The following is a 20,435-nucleotide window of genomic DNA, read 5'->3' on the forward strand; positions in this document are numbered from 1 at the left end:
ACGACAACGTTCAGCCACAGACCCTCTTTCTCCGTCCAGCAGACCTCCTCTTCTTTAGCAGGAGGAGAGTAGCTTAGAGAGCTCATGGTCGGGGATGTTAGCTAGCTAGTTAGTTAGTTGGTTAGCATAAACGACTAGCCTGGTTCTAAGCTAACTTTAAAAGCCAGCTCTCTACTAACCTGATTAACAACATAAATATGAAATTAAAGGGTGCAACTAGCTATACGAAATAAGTATATTTGAAAATACAGAGGGAAATATACACCGAAAGCGTCTACAGAGCTTCAGGGTTTCGGCTGTGTTGGCTAGCAAGCTACCGAGGTGACTGACTAACTGTTGAAAGAAGCGTCCCGTCCACTAGATTATACGTCACACTGCCATCATCGCCTGAAAGACACACACCGCCATCTGCTGGCTGGAGTGTGTAACGCAGCACTTCTTTCATTTATAATAATATTACATAGAGACGTGCAAAGAGAAGCATGTGTTGATTGATTTAATGAGTGACAATTTAAAGTCAAACAAGTTTATACTTTTCCCCTTACAATTTATACATCTACAACACATCTGCATTTAAGGCAATTTCAAACAAACCGATAATATCCAAATCAGCACCTAGGTGTATAATGCTCCTACATGTAACAACACATAAATGTAGATGTATATAATGAACGTCCAATAATGGTGCAGGTGTTCCACATTTTATTTATATTCAGACAAAGTTATATTAATTAAATAATTAATTAGTTATATTAATTAAAATGGGAGGGGAGGGAATGGGAGGGGAGGGAATGGGAGGGGAGGGGAGGGGAGGGAATGGCCGGCAGGGATGTAGCTCAGTTGGTAGAGCATGGTGTTTGCAACGCCAGAGTTGTGGGTTCGATTCCCACGGGGGGCCAGTATGAAAAAATAAAAAAATTATGTATGCACTCAGTAACTGTAAGTCGCTCTGGATAAGAGCGTCTGGTAAATGACTACAATGTAGACAGTAGCTCACTGAAAAAAAACAGAAACTGCTACAAGAATCGTTTGTCTGCAGTTTTCCTGGACAACAAATGTGCAACCAAGTACTATTGCGATTTGTCTTTATTTTCTGAATAAAACAACAATTGGTTCTGAAAATCCCTCACACATAATGAGCACATTACGTTTATATTGACTCTACACACCCACACACCCACTCACATACAAGCTGCTGCTACTCTGTTTTATCTTATGTCCTATTGCCTAGTCACCTTAATCCTATACACATCTACCTCCATCACTCCAGTATCCCTGCACATTGTTAATATGGTACTGGAACTGACCCTGTATATAGTCACCTTAATCCTACACATATCTACCTCCATCACTCCAGTATCCCTGCACATTGTTAATATGGTACTGGAACTGACCCTGTATATAGTCACCTTACCCCTATACATATCTACCTCCATCACTCCAGTATCCCTGCACATTGTTAATATGGTACTGGAACTGACCCTGTATATAGTATGCTTACTTACTTATTGTGTTGTTCATATTTCTTCATATTTCTCCGGTGTTATTTTTAGTATTACATTGTTATTGATTACTGCATTGGTGGGTTTTGAGTTTGCAAGAAGGGCATTTCACTGTACTTGTACATGTGACATTAAAACTTTCAACTGAAACTGGTGACCAACTGTATGCAATCAAATTAATTTAGCATTATCCAAATCATATATCAAATCAAACTCAAGCGGTTTCAAGGCTGGAATCAAGAACTCCAAAATTCCATTAATCTATATAATAAACGAATAGATTAGAGTCCTGTCCAGGGGAAGTATTTGTACATCAAGCTGCCTCACACTACAGAAACAGGAGATGGGCTCCTGCTACTATGAGCTGTTCTGGACCAGACAAGCCAAGGCTCCTGTTACTATGAGCTGTTCTGGATCAGACAAGCCAAGGCTCCTGTTACTATGAGCTGTTCTGGATCAGACAAGCCAAGGCTCCTGTTACTATGAGCTGTTCTGGATCAGACAAGCCAAGGCTCCTGTTACTATGAGCTGTTCTGGATCAGACAAGCCAAGGCTCCTGTTACTATGAGCTGTTCTGGATCAGACAAGCCAAGGCTCCTGTTACTATGAGCTGTTCTGGATCAGACAAGCCAAGGCTCCTGTTACTATGAGCTGTTCTGGATCAGACAAGCCAAGGCTCCTGTTACTATGAGCTGTTCTGGATCAGACAAGCCAAGGCTCCTGTTACTATGAGCTGTTCTGGATCAGACAAGCCAAGGCTCCTGCAAGGCTACTTCCTTACTAATATAATAATTTACATTTAGCAACAATATCCAAATCATATAAATGAACATCATCAGAGGGTTTATCCTTGTATCAAATCAATCAAATCTCATATTCAAAACGAAATAAACATTTAAAAATATTTAATAAGATTTTAAACATGTCTTGAGATGAAAACATAAAAATAAATGTAAAGGCCTATTTTTGAGTATGATTCCATTTATACAATTTGATTTCATGTGGCATTAACAAAAACACAAATTCTCATAAAAAAAATTAAAAAAAACAAGGAAAACACTGTTCTATGATGAGATTTCATGTCCTGGAAAATGTATTTCCACTAATAAAAGCAGTGGTATGTCTTCTCCTCCTTTGTATGTATCCTCTGATGTGATTTCAACCTCCCCAATATAATTCTACATTGGGGGAGCAGTGGTACGTCTTTTCTCCAGAGTGTATTCTCTTACAGTATCTCTTTGAAACATTGTTGAATTTAAAATTTTACATCACCGGTTATTTCGTGTGCTGAACGTTATAAAATATGTTTGCAAAGGGAAGTAACAGTTGTACATTTCCACTAGTGGCACTAGTAAACACTGTGTTGATCAAAGCCTCCAGTAATTCACCCCCTTTTCTACACAATGCTTCAGGAAGCTTTGTTTACCCATCACTAAGTGCTACCGCTAATTTAACCAGCCAGCTAACTAACAACGTAAATATGAAATTAAATGGGTCAACTAGCTAATACGACAGAAGTGGGTTTAAACGCAGTGATCTCAGAAAAGGGACAATTGTGAACCTGCAACTAAGAGGGAAAAAGGGGGTAAAATAAAATAATTGACGTTTTAAAATATCCAAATCATGTAATGAACATCTAATTGTATTCAATCAATCCAAATCCATAATCAAAACAAAAAACACATTTAAAAATCTGATTTTAGACATGATCATGTCTCCAGAGGAAAAAACTGTAACAAAAGTAGGCCTATTTTTTTGGTAAGATTTCATCTAAACAATATGATTTAATGTGGCATAAAATAACAGTCAAACATCAGTCAGAACACAGCCTCTCTATTCTGTCATGTGATTTCAGGTCCTCTGTCCGGGAAAACGTCTTTCCACAATTAGGTTCCCTAATTAGGTTCCCCTGTGTGTTTTCTCATGCCTTTTCAAGTTCCCTACATTAGAAAAACTATTTCCACACTGAGAGCAGTGGTAAGGCTTTTCTCCTGTGTGTATTCTCTTATGTATGTTCAGGCCCCCTAACCACCGAAAACTCTTTCCACACTGGGAGCAAGAGTGGGGTTTCTCCCCCTGTGTGTTTCCTCTCATGTGATTTTAGGTCCCGTGATCTTGCAAATATCTTTCCACAATGGGAACAGGGGGAGTGTATTCTCTCATGCTCTTTCAGCTTCCATAACCACTTAAAACTCAAATTACACTGAGAGCAGTGGCGTCGTCTCACTGGATTGGCCATCTCTGGGTCTGGTTCCCCTGAAGGACTCTTCCTGATGTCAGAGTGAGAGTCTGGTCTCTCTCCTGCCAAAGACAGAGTATTTAGTTAAACAGGGTTCAGAATTAAACCTCCACAAGACAAAAGTGTCTTCCTTTGAGGTTTAATCCAGATTAGATCCCTCATTATAAAACTGTACATTTGGATCCTGGATGCTGATTGGTTGATAGCTTAAAAAAGGTCAAACAAACGAAAATACAGCTAGTTTGCTGTCATTCCAGCAGCAGAGGTTGACGTGACTGTTAGCTTTAGCGGTCTAGCTAGCAAGGTAGAAGAACGCTAGCCAGCCTGCATAGCAACCATTTCTGTTTAGAATGCACTACCAGTGTGCTTGGCTAGAAACTATAACAATAGAATTAACAACCAGTGTGCTTGGCTAGAAACTAAACCAACAGAATGAACAACCAGTGTGCTTGGCTAGAAACTATACCAACAGAATGATCAACCAGTGCTTTTGTCTCTCAACCTCAGAAATATAACTAATGACGGTCTTAAGTCCGGACTATATCTGTTAGTGCCCTTTTGGTATCAGAAAGAAAGTGTATTAGAGGGCAATTCCACCCCCCAAAAAAAAAATTTAATTTAAAAGTTTAACCAACCATACAACTCTATAAGGACTACTTTTAACAATTTACACTGAACATTTTCCAAAAAACACATTTACTGGAAGAACTGCTGCTGCAACGTTTGTTAACAGAATTTCTGTAAAATCTCCCTCAGTTTTTAATGTGACCACGTTTTCCAAAAAAACTCTTAAATACTGTATCTTCTCCGAATTAAAGATTCAACGACGTCTTCAGAAAGAATGGGGTCGTCGGCTATGACACGACACCTTGAGTTTGAACAAATCTATTTTGGTTATTGAACTACATTAAGTGAAGTGGATTTAAACCCAGTAACAGAAATTGCGGTAACGGAAGTTCAAGTTTCAAGTTGCATGTACGGGATACACATGGTATTCACCGTCCAATGAAATGCTCATTGGCAGGTTCCTTCTGGACAATGCAACAACAATAAGAAATAATACAAGATAAGAATACCAACATAAATTAAATGTCTCAGTAGAATAGAATAAACATTTTAGGATCAGTATAATACAGGAAGGAACCATTTATAGTCCAATATTTACACACGTCTTGGGGAAAGGAGGATTGGAGGGCAAGTGGTTAAACTGTGCAGTGTTTAGCTATCATAACAGGAATCTGGTAGCAGCAGTTGGGATGTGGTGGAGCATGAATATATATATGTCTGGATGTCTGTGTGGGTGTTTGTGTCTGTGTGTGTGTGTATGTCTGTGTGGATGTGTGTGTGTCTGTGTGTGTCTGTATGTGTCTGTGTGTGTGTGTATCTGTCTGTGTGGGTGTGTATGTCTGTATGTCTGTGTGTCTGTGTGGGTGTGTATGTCTGTGTGTGTGTGTGTGTATGTGTGTGTGTGTGTGTGTGTGTCTGTAAAAACGTGTCCAGACAGACAGACCACCAAAGGCCATCAAAGAGGCAAAACGACAGTCCAGGGACAAAGTGGAGTCGCAACTCAACTAATAAATAACAACTAATAAATAACACAACATGGCTGTCTACAAGCACCAGGGCCGGCCGGTCATGGCTAGAAGGGATCCAGCTTTTGTTAAATCTCCTGTTTTTAGCTCCCCATATGATCTCTGTTTGTTGGCTAACTAGCCACCTTGACATTGGCATAAAGAGTGAATAGATTCATCAGATGTGCGTGGCAATATTTAACTAGCTTATCACATTAGGTTCCCACTAGATGAGCTGGATAAAAGCCAATTTATGCTTGATCCGGGGTTGATGTGGTCGGAGGCTCCGTATGGATGGTGTGACGCTATAGTGGATCCTCCGGAGGCAGGCAGAGGCCAAAGTGAGCCCCGTACCGTATCGTCCGGAGGCAGGCAGAGGCCAAAGTGAGCCCCGTACCGTATCGTCCGGAGGCAGGCAGAGGCCAAAGTGAGCCCCGTACCGTATCGTCCGGAGGCAGGCAGAGGCCAAAGTGAGCCCCGTACCGTATCGTCCGGAGACAGGCAGAGGCCAAAGTGAGCCCCGTACCGTATCGTCCGGGGGCAGGCAGAGGCCAAAGTGAGCCCCATACCGTATCGTCCGGAGGCAGGCAGAGGCCAAAGTGAGCCCCGTACCGTATCGTTCGGGGGCAGGCAGAGGCCAAAGTGAGCCCCGTACCGTATCGCCGTGCGCCTCTCAAATGTTTTAATAATGCGGAGGGTTACATACAGCTACTCAGAGACATGATTGGTTGATGGTAGGTGAGGGTTCCATACAGCTACTCAGAGACATGATTGGTTGATGGTAGGTGAGGGTTCCATACAGCTACTCAGAGACATGATTGGTTGATGGTCGGTGAGGGTTCCATACAGCTACTCAGAGACATGATTGGTTGATGGTAGGTGAGGGTTCCATACAGCTACTCAGAGACATGATTGGTTGATGGTAGGTGAGGGTTCCATACAGCTACTCAGAGACATGATTGGTTGATGGTAGGTGAGGGTTCCATACAGCTACTCAGAGACATGATTGGTTGATGGTAGGTGAGGGTTCCATACAGCTACTCAGAGACTGATTGGTTGATGGTAGGTGAGGGTTCCATACAGCTACTCAGAGACATGATTGGTTGATGGTAGGTGAGGGTTCCATACAGCTACTCAGAGACATGATTGGTTGATGGTAGGTGAGGGTTCCATACAGCTACTCAGAGACATGATTGGTTGATGGTCGGTGAGGGTTCCATACAGCTACTCAGAGACATGATTGGTTGATGGTAGGTGAGGGTTTAGCTACTCAGAGACATGATTGGTTGATGGTAGGTGAGGGTTCCATACAGCTACTCAGAGACATGATTGGTTGATGGTAGGTGAGGGTTCCATACAGCTACTCAGAGACATGATTGGTTGATGGTAGGTGAGGGTTCCATACAGCTACTCAGAGACATGATTGGTTGATGGTCGGTGAGGGTTCCATACAGCTACTCAGAGACATGATTGGTTGATGGTAGGTGAGGGTTCCGTACAGCTACTCAGAGACATGATTGGTTGATGGTAGGTGAGGGTTCCATACAGCTACTCAGAGACATGATTGGTTGATGGTAGGTGAGGGTTCCATACAGCTACTCAGAGACATGATTGGTTGATGGTAGGTGAGGGTTCCATACAGCTACTCAGAGACATGATTGGTTGATGGTCGGTGAGGGTTCCATACAGCTACTCAGAGACATGATTGGTTGATGGTCGGTGAGGGTTTAGCTACTCAGAGACATGATTGGTTGATGGTAGGTGAGGGTTCCATACAGCTACTCAGAGACATGATTGGTTGATGGTAGGTGAGGGTTCCATACAGCTACTCAGAGACATGATTGGTTGATGGTAGTTGAGGGTTCCATACAGCTACTCAGAGACATGATTGGTTGATGGTAGGTGAGGGTTCCATACAGCTACTCAGAGACATGATTGGTTGATGGTAGGTGAGGGTTCCATACAGCTACTCAGAGACATGATTGGTTGATGGTAGGTGAGGGTTCCATACAGCTACTCAGAGACATGATTGGTTGATGGTCGGTGAGGGTTCCATACAGCTACTCAGAGACATGATTGGTTGATGGTCGGTGAGGGTTCCATACAGCTACTCAGAGACATGATTGGTTGATGGTAGGTGAGGGTTTAGCTACTCAGAGACATGATTGGTTGATGGTAGGTGAGGGTTCCATACAGCTACTCAGAGACATGATTGGTTGATGGTCGGTGAGGGTTCCATACAGCTACTCAGAGACATGATTGGTTGATGGTCGGTGAGGGTTTAGCTACTCAGAGACATGATTGGTTGATGGTCGGTGAGGGTTCCATACAGCTACTCAGAGACATGATTGGTTAATGGTAGGTGAGGGTTCCATACAGCTACTCAGAGACATGATTGGTTGATGGTAGGTGAGGGTTCCATACAGCTACTCAGAGACATGATTGGTTGATGGTAGGTGAGGGTTCCATACAGCTACTCAGAGACATGATTGGTTGATGGTAGGTGAGGGTTCCATACAGCTACTCAGAGACATGATTGGTTGATGGTCGGTGAGGGTTCCATACAGCTACTCAGAGACATGATTGGTTGATGGTCGGTGAGGGTTTAGCTACTCAGAGACATGATTGGTTGATGGTCGGTGAGGGTTCCATACAGCTACTCAGAGACATGATTGGTTGATGGTAGGTGAGGGTTCCATACAGCTACTCAGAGACATGATTGGTTGATGGTAGGTGAGGGTTCCATACAGCTACTCAGAGACATGATTGGTTGATGGTAGGTGAGGGGTTACATACAGCTACTCAGAGACATGATTGGTTGATGGTAGGTGAGGGTTCCATACAGCTACTCAGAGACATGATTGGTTGATGGTAGGTGAGGGTTCCATACAGCTACTCAGAGACATGATTGGTTGATGGTCGGTGAGGGTTCCATACAGCTACTCAGAGACATGATTGGTTAATGGTAGGTGAGGGTTCCATACAGCTACTCAGAGACATGATTGGTTGATGGTAGGTGAGGGTTCCATACAGCTACTCAGAGACATGATTGGTTGATGGTAGGTGAGGGTTCCATACAGCTACTCAGAGACATGATTGGTTGATGGTAGGTGAGGGTTCCATACAGCTACTCAGAGACATGATTGGTTGATGGTAGTTGAGGGTTCCATACAGCTACTCAGAGACATGATTGGTTGATGGTCGGTGAGGGTTCCATACAGCTACTCAGAGACATGATTGGTTGATGGTAGTTGAGGGCGGGAGGTCCTAAACACAAACTCACTTCCTTGACAACTTCTTTAATAATAATAATAATAATAATAATAATAATATGCCATTTAGCAGACGCTATTATTCAAAGCTACTTACAGTCATGTGTGCATAAAATTTTTTACGTATGGGTGGTCCCGGGGATCGAACCCACTACCCTGGCGTTACAAGCGCCATGCTCTACCAATTGAGCTACAGAGGACCACAACAGCTCTCCGCTGCTCTGCCAAGCCCAGGAAGTATGAATGCCCTGACTTCTGCAGAGGCCACATCACCGTAAATGCTGCGCGGCCCAATGCAGACGTCAGAATGACCATGTAGCTCCTTTTAGCTAGCTAGATAGCTGCAGTGCCAACCGTGAGTGTCTTTTAGCTAGCTAGATAGCTGCAGTGCCAACCGTGAGTGTCTGTCGGTGTGTTTAAATGTCATTCTGTTTTAGGGCTGAACCCATTTAAATCGACTGGTCGATAGGCTGTTGGTCGATCGAGATTTCTTTAGTCGAACAGTCGCAAAAAATTAATAAAACAAATAATGGGTGGAGCACAAGACACCTGTCTGATTGGCTCCTCTCTGAGTGGACTGATCCATTTGGGAGGTCTGTCTGAGTGGACTGATCCATTGGGGAGGTCTGAGTGGACTGATCCATTGCGGAGGCCTGTCTGAGTGGACTGATCCATTGTGGAGACCTGTCTGAGTGGACTGATCCATTGTGGAGGTCCTGTCTGAGTGGACTGATCCATTGGGGAGGTCTGAGTGGACTGATCCATTGGGGAGGTCTGAGTGGACTGATCCATTGTGGAGGTCTGTCTGAGTGGACTGATCCATTGTGGAGGCCTGTCTGAGTGGACTGATCCATTGTGGAGGTCTGTCTGAGTGGACTGATCCATTGTGGAGGTCTGTCTGAGTGGACTGATCCATTGTGGAGGTCTGAGTGGACTGATCCATTGTGGAGGTCTGTCTGAGTGGACTGATCCATTGTGGAGGCCTGTCTGAGTGGACTGATCCATTGTGGAGGTCTGTCTGGGTGGACTGATCCATTGTGGAGGCCTGTCTGAGTGGACTGATCCATTGTGGAGGTCTGTCTGAGTGGACTGATCAATTGTGGAGGTCTGTCTGAGTGGACTGATCCATTGTGGAGGTCTGTCTGAGTGGACTGATCCATTGTGGAGGTCTGAGTGGACTGATCCATTGTGGAGGTCTGAGTGGACTGATCCATTGTGGAGGTCTGTCTGAGTGGACTGATCCATTGTGGAGGCCTGTCTGAGTGGACTGATCCATTGTGGAGGTCTGAGTGGACTGATCCATTGTGGAGGCCTGTCTGAGTGGACTGATCCATTGTGGAGGCCTGTCTGAGTGGACTGATCCATTGTGGAGGTCTGAGTGGACTGATCCATTGTGGAGGTCTGTCTGTGTGGACTGATCCATTGTGGAGGCCTGTCTGAGTGGACTGATCCATTGTGGAGGTCTGTCTGAGTGGACTGATCCATTGTGGAGGTCTGTCTGAGTGGACTGATCCATTGTGGAGGCCTGTCTGAGTGGACTGATCCATTGTGGAGGTCTGTCTGAGTGGACTGATCAATTGGGGAGGTCTGAGTGGACTGATCCATTGCGGAGGCCTGTCTGAGTGGACTGATCCATTGTGGAGGCCTGTCTGAGTGGACTGATCCATTGTGGAGGTCCTGTCTGAGTGGACTGATCCATTGGGGAGGTCTGAGTGGACTGATCCATTGGGGAGGTCTGAGTGGACTGATCCATTGCGGAGGCCTGTCTGAGTGGACTGATCCATTGTGGAGGTCCGTCTGAGTGGACTGATCCATTGTGGAGGTCCGTCTGAGTGGACTGATCCATTGTGGAGGTCTGTCTGAGTGGACTGATCCATTGTGGAGGTCTGTCTGAGTGGACTGATCCATTGTGGAGACCTGTCTGAGTGGACTGATCCATTGTGGAGGTCCGTCTGAGTGGACTGATCCATTGTGGAGGTCTGTCTGAGTGGACTGATCCATTGTGGAGGCCTGTCTGAGTGGACTGATCCATTGTGGAGGTCCGTCTGAGTGGACTGATCCATTGTGGAGGTCTGTCTGAGTGGACTGATCCATTGTGGAGGTCTGTCTGAGTGGACTGATCCATTGTGGAGGTCTGTCTGAGTGGACTGATCCATTGTGGAGGTCTGTCTGAGTGGACTGATCCATTGTGGAGGTCTGAGTGGACTGATCCATTGTGGAGGTCTGTCTGAGTGGACTGATCCATTGTGGAGGCCTGTCTGAGTGGACTGATCCATTGTGGAGGTCTGTCTGAGTGGACTGATCCATTGTGGAGGCCTGTCTGAGTGGACTGATCCATTGTGGAGGCCTGTCTGAGTGGACTGATCCATTGTGGAGGTCTGTCTGAGTGGACTGATCCATTGTGGAGGCCTGTCTGAGTGGACTGATCCATTGTGGAGGTCCGTCTGAGTGGACTGATCCATTGTGGAGGCCCGTCTGAGTGGACTGATCCATTGTGGAGGCCTGTCTGAGTGGACTGATCCATTGTGGAGGTCTGTCTGAGTGGACTGATCAATTGTGGAGGTCTGTCTGAGTGGACTGATCCATTGTGGAGGTCTGTCTGAGTGGACTGATCCATTGTGGAGGTCTGTCTGAGTGGACTGATCCATTGTGGAGGTCCGTCTGAGTGGACTGATCCATTGTGGAGGCCTGTCTGAGTGGACTGATCCATTGTGGAGGTCTGAGTGGACTGATCCATTGTGGAGGTCTGAGTGGACTGATCCATTGTGGAGGTCTGTCTGAGTGGACTGATCCATTGTGGAGGCCTGTCTGAGTGGACTGATCCATTGTGGAGGTCTGTCTGAGTGGACTGATCCATTGTGGAGGCCTGTCTGAGTGGACTGATCCATTGTGGAGGCCTGTCTGAGTGGACTGATCCATTGTGGAGGTCTGAGTGGACTGATCCATTGTGGAGGTCTGTCTGAGTGGACTGATCCATTGTGGAGGCCTGTCTGAGTGGACTGATCCATTGTGGAGGTCTGTCTGAGTGGACTGATCCATTGTGGAGGTCTGTCTGAGTGGACTGATCCATTGTGGAGGCCTGTCTGAGTGGACTGATCCATTGTGGAGGTCTGTCTGAGTGGACTGATCCATTGTGGAGGCCTGTGTGAGTGGACTGATCCATTGTGGAGGTCCGTCTGAGTGGACTGATCCATTGTGGAGGCCTGTCTGAGTGGACTGATCCATTGTGGAGGCCTGAGTGTACTGATCCATTGTGGAGGCCAGTCTGAGTGGACTGATCCATTGTGGAGGCCTGAGTGGACTGATCCATTGCGGAGGCCTGTCTGAGTGGACTGATCCATTGTGGAGGCCTGTCTGAGTGGACTGATCCATTGTGGAGGTCTGAGTGGACTGATCCATTGTGGAGGCCTGTCTGAGTGGACTGATCCATTGTGGAGGCCTGTCTGAGTGGACTGATCCATTGTGGAGGCCTGTCTGAGTGGACTGATCCATTGTGGAGGTCTGTCTGAGTGGACTGATCCATTGTGGAGGCCAGTCTGAGTGGACTGATCCATTGTGGAGGTCTGAGTGGACTGATCCATTGTGGAGGTCTGAGTGGACTGATCCATTGTGGAGGTCCGTCTGAGTGGACTGATCCATTGTGGAGGCCTGTCTGAGTGGACTGATCCATTGTGGAGGCCTGTCTGAGTGGACTGATCCATTGCGGAGGTCCGTCTGAGTGGACTGATCCATTGTGGAGGCCTGTCTGAGTGGACTGATCCATTGTGGAGGCCTGTCTGAGTGGACTGATCCATTGTGGAGGCCTGTCTGAGTGGACTGATCCATTGCGGAGGCCTGTCTGAGTGGACTGATCCATTGCGGAGGCCTGTCTGAGTGGACTGATCCATTGCGGAGGCCTGTCTGAGTGGACTGATCCATTGTGGAGGTCCGTCTGAGTGGACTGATCCATTGTGGAGGCCTGTCTGAGTGGACTGATCCATTGTGGAGGTCCGTCTGAGTGGACTGATCCATTGTGGAGGTCCGTCTGAGTGGACTGATCCATTGTGGAGGTCTGAGTGGACTGATCCATTGTGGAGGCCTGTCTGAGTGTACTGATCCATTGCGGAGGTCTGAGTGGACTGATCCATTGTGGAGGTCTGTCTGAGTGGACTGATCCATTGCGGAGGTCTGTCTGAGTGGACTGATCCATTGTGGAGGCCTGTCTGAGTGGACTGATCCATTGTGGAGGCCGTGGGGATGGCACAGTCCATCAGACTAAGACATGTGCTACCGAAATTGTATATGGTTATATTACATAAGAACAATGGTGCAACACTAATAAAAATAATATTATTTTATAACAAATGCGCTTTCTCCCTCGTAGTATTCAGACCCCTTGACTTTTTCCACATTTTGTTACATTACAGCCTTATTCTAAAATTGATTAAATTGTTTTTCCCCTCATCAATCTACACACAACATCCCATAATGACAAAGAAAATAAATGTTTTTTAGACATTTTAGCACATTTATTAAATTGTACTAAATTACAATCTAAGTAAGAGTACTTTTACTTAAGTACAGATTTTTTTTGTACTCGACCCACCGCTGCAAATGATCCATAGTCTGACTATAAAGCGTGGGCCTAAAACGGCCATATCGGTGGCCATATCACCTAAAACGGCCATATCGGTGGCCATATCACCTAAAACGGCCATATCGGTGGCCATATCACCTAAAACGGCCATATCGGTGGACATATCACCTAAAACGGCCATATCGGTGGCCATATCACCTATAACGGCCATATCGGTGCCCATATCACCTATAACGGCCATATCGGTGCCCATATCACCTATAACGGCCATATCGGTGCCCATATCACCTAAAACGGCCATATCGGTGGCCATATCACCTAAAACGGCCATATCGGTGCCCATATCTCCTATAACGGCCATATCGGTGCCCATATCACCTAAAACGGCCATATCGGTGGCCATTTTAGGTCGTCAGATTACCTCAATCACCAATTTCTCAGCCTGAGTATCACCAAAGCTCCACACTTTGAATGAATAACATGCAACGGATGAAATTGATCAACATAAATGTTCAAAACATGAAAAACATGTTTTAAACATAACATTTGACCAAAAAAAAGTGTAAACATGTTCAAATATGCTTATTTGGGGGGAATTTAAACCATTTACTTGTGTTACAAAACGTTAATAAAATATAAAGTGTTACTGTTTGACAGAAAGTGTCATTTTGTCAACATTGGTGCTTTTAGACTATATCCTCTGGTATACAGAAAACATGTTGTCAATCTTATTAATCATGTTTGATAAAAGCTCTCAGAAGAAAAATTACTCAACCCATGGATTATTGTGAATAACACTAAGAACATCCTTTAGTCATGTGTTACAATAATCCACAGGTTTTCATGCTTTATTGGTTAAATAACCTGGATCAGTTTATTTTAAATACATTTAATCCAGATCAAAATTATCCTTCTTTGTCTTGATTTTGTCCTCTTCATCATTTGAAGTCACACACGAGTTGTTTTATGCTTTTATGTGATGTCAAGCACAGACACTGATTAAAGCATTACAGAAAGAGATATTCAGATGTTTAAAAAGGTAGTGAAATATATAATGTGAAGCATTTGATCCATTAACGTTTTGTTGGCCACCCCCCACTCTTTGTAGCCCCACGCATCTCCTTGTTGTGGCAGGTGTAACCTCACACATGGGGACAGCAGCCACGTCCTCCTGCTACACCGAGACAGGACGTGAAACCCACCCGTACACTACCCCAAGGCGGCAGGTAGCTTAGTGGTAAAGAGCGTTGTGCCAGTAACCGAAAGGTCGCTGGTTCTAATCCCCGAGCCGACTAGGTGAAAAATCTGCCGATGTGCCCTTGAGCAAGGCACTTAACCCTAATTGCTCCTGTAAGTCGCTCTGGATAAGAGCGTCTGCTAAATGACTAAAATGTAAATGTAACAATTCCTACAGAACAACCTATTAAAGTGTAGACCTTCATTAGAATGGCCCTTTAAAACCACACATCGGTTCAACAACCGCAGAATTTGCGCCCCTGTTTTTAAGACAGTACTTACTAGTGTTAATCAGATCTCCAGTCTCTTCTTCTTCTTCCTCCAATGTGACAGTAATCTCTCCCAATCCAAAAACGGCATCCTCCTCTTCTTTCACTGTAACATCCTCCTCCTCTTTCACTCTGAACGCGTCTTCCTCTTCTTTCACTGTAACATCTTCCTCCTCTTTCACTCTGAACGCGTCTTCCTCTTCTTTCACTGTAACATCCTCCTCCTCTTTCACTCTGAACGCGTCTTCCTCTTCTTTCACTGTAACGTCTTTCTCTTCTTCTTTCACGGTAACAGCTTCACCCTCTACTTGTTTTTGTATTGTAACATCCTCCTCTTCCTTCTCCTCTTTCACAACAATGTTCAGCCACAGAGCTTCTTTCTCCGTCCAACAGACCTCCTCTTCTTTAACAGGAGGGGAGTAGTTTAGTGAGCTCATGGTTTGAAACACAGTGGCTAATATATACAGAAAGTGTCTAAAGAGCTTGAATGTTTCGGCTATTTTGTCTAGCAAGCTACCGAGGTGTCTGACTAACTGTTGCTGCTGTTGAAAGAAGCGTCCCGTCCACTAGATTATACGTCACACTAGCAGCATAGCCTTAAAGTCCCACATCGCCATCTGCTGACTGGAGTGGGTAACGCAGTCGATGGAAATATTTATTTCATTTTCCAGACAAAAAGTAGATTTTTTTATTTATTTCATTAAATAATATTATATTGAGACGTACAAAGAGAAGCATGTGTTGATTAGTGAATATCTTTAATGAGTGAGAATTTAAAACAACCAACCATACTACTGCAGATCTGCATTTAGGAAATCAGTCAAACGAACAGATAATATCCCAATAAGGCAGCTAGGTCCAAACTGCTCCTACATGGTGTACCAGTACTGAGTAGGTCCAAACTGCTCCTACATGGTGTACCAGTACTGAGTAGGTCCAAACTGCTCCTACATGGTGTACCAGTACTGAGTAGGTCCAAACTGCTCCTACATGGTGTACCAGTACTGAGTAGGTCCAAACTGCTCCTACATGGTGTACCAGTACTGAGTAGGTCCAAACTGCTCCTACATGGTGTACCAGTACTGAGCTGCTTTTAGTATGAAAAAAAGTAGTGGAACTTCAGTTCATCAACGATTTTAATTGGCTGATACACATTTTGTGCTGGAGAACCTGTTTAAATGTAAAATGGTTGCTTATAGATCCATTATTCATCCAATTAATAATTTACATTTTAAAATATCCAAATCATATAATGAACATGAAGGGTTTATAGTTGAATTCAATCAATCCCAAATCCATCATTAAAAATGTTTTAATTATAATTTGATTTTAGACATGATCATGTCTCCAGAGGAAAAAAACTAAAACAAAAGTAAGCCTATTTTTGAGTAAGATTTCATATAAACAATATGATTTAATGTGGCATAAAATAACAGTCAAACATCAGTCAGAACACAGCCTGTCTATTCTGTCATGTGAATTCAGGTCCTCTGTCCGGGAAAATGTCTTTCCACAATTAGGTTCCCTGACTAAAACTCTTTCCAAACTGTGAGCTTATCCTCCCCTGTGTGTGTATGTTCTCATGCCTTTTCAAGTTCCCAAGCTTGGTAAAACTATTCCCACACTGGGAACAATGGTAAGGTTTCTCTTTAGAGTGTATTATCTTATGTATGGTCAGGCTATCTAAGTCAGTAAAACTCTTTCCACACTGGGAGCAGTGGTAAGGCTTTTCTCCTGTGTGTGTCCTCTCGTGCTTTTTAAGGTCTGGTGATCTTGAAAATCTCTTTCCACACTGGGAGCAGTGGTTAGGCTTTTCTCCTGTGTGTTTCCTCTCATGTTCTTTTAGGTTCCCTAACTTGGTAAAATCATTTCCACACACGGAGCAATGGTAAGGTTTCTCTCCTGTGTGTGTCCTCTCATGCTCCTTCAGATTATCTGACAACCTAAAGTTCTTTCCACAATGGGAACAAGGGTAAGGCTTCTCTCCAGAGTGTATTCTCTTATGTTTGTTCAGGTTCCCTAACTGGGAAAAAGTCTTTCCACACTGAGAGCAGTGGTAAGGCTTTTCTCCTAAGTGCATTCCTTTATGCCTTTTCAGGCTCACTAACTGGGTATAACTTTTTCCACACTGGGAGCATTGGAAGGGCTTTTCTCCTGTGTGTGTTCTCTCATGCTCTTTCAGCTTCCATAACCACTTAAAACTCTTATTACACTGGGAGCAGTGGTGTTGTCTCGCTGGTTTAGACATCGCTGGGTCTGGTTTCCCTGCATGACTCTTCCCGCTGTCTGTGTGAGAAACTGGTCTCTCTCCTGCCAAAGACAAACAGAGCATTTAGTTAAACAGAGAGACCTGAATGAAACCTCCACAAGATAAAACTGTCTTCCTATGAGGTTTAATCTAGACTAGATCGCTCATTATAAAACAGTACATTTGGATCCCGGATCCTGATTGGTTGATCGCCGTTAGTTATTCATGATTATCCCTGGGTTCCATTTGAATTATTCCTACTAGTCGAGGCTCCTCAGAGGAGGACCATCCTCAGTGAATTTCAGAAAAATAAAAAGTGAAATATTTTTTTAAAAGTTATCATTTTTAGATAAAACTATACTAAAATATAATCACGTCACCAAATAACTGATTAAAAACACACTGTTTTGCAATGAAGGTTCTACAGTAGCCTCAGCAGCACTCTGTAGGGTAGCACCATGGTGGTGTAGCCGGAGGACAGCTAGCTGAAGGACAAAACAAGAGAGGCTAGGAGGCTGGTGATTCTCACCCCCCGTCCATGAACTGACATGTTGTCCACCCAATCAAAAGGATCAGAGAATGAATCTAGTACTGAAAGCACAAGGCTACGGCTATCCAACACTGGAACTCTGCCAAGTCAAGGTCAGCTTTTGGTTTGATTAATGTATTGCCACCGGGGCCCGCCGGTGTAACTGCCAAACTGTTTGCTGTACACTGTTACTGCATGATTGTAGCGGGTTTATTAACGTGTTAGTTCTAGTAGCTAGTTATGTTGACTCTGACGTTACTTTAGCTAATATGGTGACAACAATGTAGGCTGTGTGTAGCGGTTAGCGGTTATGGTATTTGTATTTATTAGGGATCCCCATTAGTTCCTGCCAAGGCAGCAGCTACTCTTCCTGGGGTCCAAACATATTAAAGCACTTACATCACATATAAAACAAAATATAAAACAGTACATCATATGACATTATTACACCACTACCTACAGTGGGGAAAAAAAGTATTTAGTCAGCCACCAGTTGTGCAAGTTCTCCCTCTTAAAAAGATGAGAGAGGCCTGTAATTTTCATCATAGGTACACGTCAACTATGACAGACAAAATGAGAAAAAAAAATCCAGAAAATCACATTGTAGGATTTTTAATGAATTTATTTGCAAATTATGGTGGAAAATAAGTATTTGGTCAATAACAAAAGTTTCTCAATACTTTGTTATATACCCTTTGTTGGCAATGACACAGGTCAAACGTTTTCTGTAAGTCTTCACAAGGTTTTCACACACTGTTGCTGGTATTTTGGCCCATTCCTCCATGCAGATCTCCTCTTGAGCAGTGGTGATGTTTTGGGGCTGTCGCTGGGCAACACGGACTTTCAACTCCCTCCAAAGATTTTCTATGGGGTTGAGATCTGGAGACTGGCTAGGCCACTCCAGGACCTTGAAATGCTTCTTACGAAGCCACTCCTTCGTTGCCCGGGCGGTGTGTTTGGGATCATTGTCATGCTGAAAGACCCAGCCACGTATCATCTTCAATGCCCTTGCTGATGGAAGGAGGTTTTCACTCAAAATCTCACGATACATGGCCCCATTCATTCTTTCCTTTACACGGATCAGTCGTCCTGGTCCCTTTGCAGAAAAACTTGGACACACGGAAGCATGTTGAAACAGTCCTTGTAAAGGTGTCTAAAGGAAGTGGCTGATTAGAATATTGGGACGTTGTTTTGAAGCCACTACAGCAACAATGTTGACATTTTGAAACGTGATCTCCGCCCTGCCACAGGTAACGAACGTGACCGGATGAGACAGCAACTTTTTCTGAGCCTGATGAAAATCAAGCATCAGCACTATTATCAATATCTTATTATCTCATACAAAGAAATATCAACAGAAAAACAGGTCAAACAAACAAATACATCTATACTGAACAAAAATTTAAATGCAACATGCAACAATTTCAAAAGGTTTTACTGAGTTACAGCTCATATAAGGAAATCAGTCAATTGAAATAAATAAATTAGGCCCTAATCTATGGATTTCACATGACTGGGAATAGAGATATGCATCTGTTGTAGGGGCGTGGATCAGAAAACCAGTCGGTATCTGGTGTGACCACCACTTGCCTCATGCAGCGCGACACATCTCCTTCACATAGAGTTGATCAGGCTGTTGATTGTGGCCTGTGGAAGTTTGTCCCACTCCTCTTCAATGGCTGTGCGAAGTTGCTGAAAATTGGCGGGAACTGGAACACTCTGTCATACACATTGTTCCAGAGCATTCCAAACATGCTCAATGGGTGACGTGTCTTGTGAGTAGGTATGCCATGGAAGAACTGGGACATTTTCAGCTTCCAGGAAGTGTGTTCAGATCATTGCAACATGGGGGGCCGTGCATTATCATGCTGAAACATGAGGTGATGGCGGCGGATGAATGTCACAACAATGGGCCTCAGGATCTCGTCACAGTATCTCTGTGCGTTCAAATTGCCATCGATAAAAATGCAATTGTGTTTGTTGTCCGTAGCTTATGCCTGCCCATACCATAACCCCACCGCCACCATGGGGCACTCTGTTCACAACGTTGACATCAGCAAACCGCTCGCTCACACAACGCCTACATGTGGTCTGCGGTTGTGAGGCCAGTTGGACGTACTGCCAAATTCTCTAAAACGACATTGGAGGCGGCTTATGGTAGAGATATTAACATTAAATTACCTGGCAACAGCTCTGGTGGTCATTCCTGCAGTCAGCATGCCAATTGCGCGCTCCCCTCAAAACTTGAGACATCTGTGGCATTGTGTTGTGTGACAAAACTGCACATTTTAGAGTGACCTTTTATTGTCCCCAGCACAAGGTGCACCTATGTAATGATCATGCTGTTTAATCAGCTTCTTGATATGCCACACATGTCAGGTGGCTGGATTATCTTGGCAAAAGGAGAGATGCTCACTAACAGGGATTTTTTTTTTTTATAATGTGTGCACCAATTTTTTTTGGGCCGCATGTTACATTTATGGGATCTTTTATTTCAGCTCATGAAACATGGGACCAACACTTTACAAGTTGCGTTCATATTTTCTGTTCAGTGTAACATTCAGCAAAAAAGAGCTTGGCCTCCCTCTTCGAATAGTCTATTGGTATAAGAAATGCTAAAAAAAAAAAAACATTAAGTCTAGCAAGCTATTTTAGGCTAGGTTTTCCTGCGTGGGACTCCAAGAGCTATAGAGAGTTTTTTACGGAGAGGCCAGCGGAGCACAGGTGCTTGAGTATGCGCAAGAGACAGAGGCCAGAAGCTTATTATGCATAAACCAATCATTAATCAGCTAAATATAAGGCTAACACTGCATTGAATGTATTACCTGAAAGAGGTAGGCTAGGACATCTATATACAGTGCATTGAATGTATTACCTGAAAGAGGTAGGCTAGGACATCTATATACAGTGCATTCGGAAAGTATTCAGACCCTCCTTCCCTTTTTCCACATTTTGTTACGTTACAGCCTTATTCTAAAATTGATTAAATACAT

Source organism: Coregonus clupeaformis, unplaced genomic scaffold (assembly GCF_020615455.1).
Source record: "Coregonus clupeaformis isolate EN_2021a unplaced genomic scaffold, ASM2061545v1 scaf0678, whole genome shotgun sequence".
Classification (NCBI taxonomy): Eukaryota; Metazoa; Chordata; class Actinopteri; order Salmoniformes; family Salmonidae; genus Coregonus; species Coregonus clupeaformis.